Genomic DNA, 4,233 nt, shown 5'->3' with positions numbered 1-4,233 from the left:
CTTAGCAAACTCATCCCACTTGGGAGGACTCTGAACTCATTATAAGTAAATTCATTTCTGCTTACATACTACTATATTTTCAGTACCTCTGTGTAAAGTAGGAATTCAGTGATGATTGTTGATTGAATACATGCATCAATAAATAATGACTTTATGCCAAAGCATAGCAATAAGAAGGAAAAATGAAGTGATACACTGCAGAATGTCTAAAGTTATGTTTGTGTTTCTTGGTTTTAATGTTTCTGTCAACTACTTTTGTGCTTTTTTGGAGTAGGTCCACATTTTTGGTCTATGAACAAGAGATGAGTAATAGAATTCTATACTTGTGAAGACATAAAGACACCCACATATCTAATTTTCTTCACAAAATATTTTGTAATTAAGATAATATTTGTCTTCTGTTTTATAAATTGTATTCTTCATCAAACAAATTTCTCTGAAGACCAATAGTAAACAAATTGCTGAAGAACAGAGTAAAGAAACAAAGGCCAGGTTAATCTAGCCTGAATCTTTTATGAACAAAAAAATATGTAATAAACTTTATCCTTAGAGCATTATTAGAAACAGAAAAATTGAGTGGAAAGAACAAAGTTCACATACACTTCCTGTCACCACACAGGCTTGACTGCCCTACTTATATCCATCATCACAATGATTTGTTAAAATCAGTGAACCTGTATGGACATACCATTATCACTCAAATGCTAAAGTTTGTTACAGTTCACTCTTAATGATGTATATGCTATGAGTATGGATATATGGCATATAATCATCATTACAGTATTATACAGGATAGTTTCATGCCCTAAAAACCCTTCGTGTGCCACCTATTCACCCCTTCTTCCAGCCAACCCTTGGCAACCACTGATCTGTTACTTATTCCATAGTTTGCCTTTTCCAGAATGTCATACAGTTGGAACCAGTATATAGCCTTTCCGGGCTGTCTTTCACATAATACTATGTGTTTAATGTTATTTTCATGGCTTGAGAGGTTGTTTCTTTTTAGCTCTGAATAATATTTCTTTTTCTGAATGTACCATGGTTTGTTTGTCTGTTTATCTGTGGAGGACATCTTGGTTAATTCCAAGTTTGGGCAAATATGAACAAAGAGGCTATAAACATCCATGTGCAGGTTTTTATGTGGACTTTTATGTGGACATGTTTTCAACTCTTTTGGATAAATATCAAGAAGCATGATTGCTGGGTTGTATGCTGAGAATATGCTTAGTTTTGATACAAAGCTCCAAATTATCTTCTGAAGTGGCTATGCCATTTTGCATTCCCATCAGCAATGAGTGAAACCTCTAGTTGCACCACATCTGTGCCAGAATTTGGTGGTGTTGGAGATTTGGACTTTGGCAATGTACAGATGGTCCCTGACTTAAAATGGCTTGATTTAAAATTTTTCAAACTTATGATTGTACAAAATTGATACACATTCACTGGAAACTATTCCTTGAATTTTGATCTTTTTCTGGGCTAGTGATAAGTGATGTGATACTTTTTCATGATGCTTAACAGAGGCAGGGAGCTGGGCCTCCTGGTCAGCCACAGGATCACAAGTCAAACAACCAATACACTTACATTTTGTACCCATTCAACCATCATGTTTTCACTTATAGTACTCAATTAATTATGAGATATTCAACTATTTAGTATAAAATGGACTCTGTATTAGATGGTTTTGGTGGTTCAGTGATAAAAAATCTTCCTGCCAATGCAGGAAATGTGGGCTCTATCCCTGGGTTGGGAAGATCCCCTGGAGGAGGAAATGGCAACCTATTCCAGTATTCTTTCTGGAAAACCCCATGACAGAGGAGCCTGGCGAGCTATAGTCCATGGGGTTGCAAAGAATCGGACACAACTTAGGGACTAAACAACACAGCAGCAAGCTAATATCAGGGTTGTGAGTATGATTGAATCATTGACTAAGCTATGATTTTGAGTAGCTTAGGTGTATAATTTGTTTTTTTTTTTTTTTTTTTACTTATTGCATTTTCAGTTTATGATCGGTTTACTGGGATGTAATCCCACAGTAAATCATGAAAGATCTGTAACAATATATCATTTTTTTGTTGTTGTTATTTTTATTTTTTAGTGACATATAATTTGTTCACAATGTTTCAGGCATACAGCAAAGAGATGCAGATATACACATACACAAATATATGTATACTTTTTCAGATTTGTTCCCATTATTGGTTATTGCAAGACATTGAATACAGTCCCCTGTGCTTTACAATAAGTCCTTATTGTTTACCTATTTTATATAGAGTAGTGTGTATATTTTAATCCCAAATTCCAAATTCATTTCTGCATACCTTTCCCCTTTAGTAACCATAAGTTTGTTTTCTATGTCTATGAGTCTGTTTTGTAAATAAGTTAATTTGTATCAATTTTTAGACTTTACACATAAATAATATCTTATGATGTTTACCTTTTTCTGGCTGACTCACTTCACCTAGTACAATAATCTATAGGTCCATTCATGTTACTGCAAATGGCATGATTTCATTCTTTATAACTGAGCAGTATTCCATTGTATACATGTACCATTTCTTCTGTATATATTTATCTGTCAGTGGACATTTAGGTTGCTTCCACGTCTAAGCTATTTTAATATAAATAACACTGCTATGAACACTGGGCACAGGTATCTTTGGGATTTAGTGCCTTCTACAGATACATGACCAGGAATGGGATTCCTGGATCATATGGTAACTAAATATTTAGTGTTCTAAGAAACTTCCATTCTGTTCTTTATAGTAGCTGCACCAATTCTCATTCCCACTAACAGTGTAGGAGAATTACCTTTCCTCCACACTCTCTTCAGCATTTATTGTCTACAGGTGTTTTGAGGATGGCCACTCTGACTGGTGTGCAGTGATATCTCATTGTAGTTTTGATTTGTATTTCTGTAATAATTAGCAATATTGAGCATCTTTATGTTCCTCTTGGCCATATTCATGTCTTCTATGGAGAAAGGTCTTTTTGGGTCTTCTGTCTATTTATTGATTGGATTGTTTCTGTCTTTTTCTTTTTTTTTTTGTTATTGAGCTTTAAGAGCTCTTTGTAAATTTTGGAGATTATAGGTCACATCGTTTGCAAATGTTTTCTACCATTCTGTGGATTGTCCTTTTTTTTTGGTTTGTTTATGGTTTTCTTTGCTATGCAGAAGATTTTGAGTGTAATTAGGTCACATTTGTTTCTTTTATTTCCATTAGTCTAGGAAATGGATTGAAAAAATTATTCCTGCAATTTATGTCAAAGAGTGTCCCATTCCTAGATATTTTATTCTTTTTGATGGTAAATGGTAAATGAGATTGTTTCCTTAATTTCTCTTTCTGATAGTTTGTTGTTAGTGTGTAGAAGTGCAACAGACTTCTGTATATTAATTTTGTATCCTGAAAATTTACCAAATTCATTGATGAGTTTTACTGGTTTTCTGGTGGTACATTTAGGATTTTTTTTTTTTTTTTAATGTAAAGCATTATGTTATCTGCAAACAGTGAGAGTTTTAGTTCTTCCTTTTCAATTTGGATCCATTTAATTTCTCTTCTCTCTTTGCTGTGTCTAGGACTTCCAAAACTATGTTAAATGAAAGTGGTAAGAGTGGACATCCTTGTCTTGTTCTTGATGTGAGAGGGAATGATTTCAGCTATTCACCACTAAGTATGGAGTTACCTGTGGGATTATCAGATATGGCCTTTATTATGATGAGGTGGTTTCCTTCAATCCCCACTTTCTGGAGAGTTTTTGTCATAAAGGGATGGTGAATTTTATCAAAAGGTTTTTCTGCATCTGTTGAGATGATCATATGTTTTTTATTCTTCAGTTGTTAAGGTGGTATATCATGTTGATTGATTTGTGGATATTGAAAAATTCCTGCATCCCTGAGATAAATGCCACTTTATCATGGTGCATGATACTTTTCATTTATTACTTGAGTCAGTTTGCATTTTTGAAAAGATTTTTCCATCTATCTTTATCAGTGATATTGGTCTGTAATTTTATTTATTTATTTATTTTTTTTTTGGTATGTTTCTTTGGCTTGGTATCAGGGTGATGATGGCTTCAAAGAGTGAGTCTGGGAGTGCTTCTTCCATTGTAATTTTTTGAAAGAGTTTTAGAAGGATAGCTGTTAACTCTTCTCTAAATATTTGATATAATTCATCTGTGAAGCCATCTGGTCCTAGACTTTTGTTTGTTGAGAGTTTTTTTAATTTTACTTTC

Source organism: Odocoileus virginianus, chromosome 29, assembly GCF_023699985.2.
Source record: "Odocoileus virginianus isolate 20LAN1187 ecotype Illinois chromosome 29, Ovbor_1.2, whole genome shotgun sequence".
Taxonomy (NCBI): Eukaryota; Metazoa; Chordata; class Mammalia; order Artiodactyla; family Cervidae; genus Odocoileus; species Odocoileus virginianus.
This window is presented reverse-complemented; position numbering follows the sequence as displayed.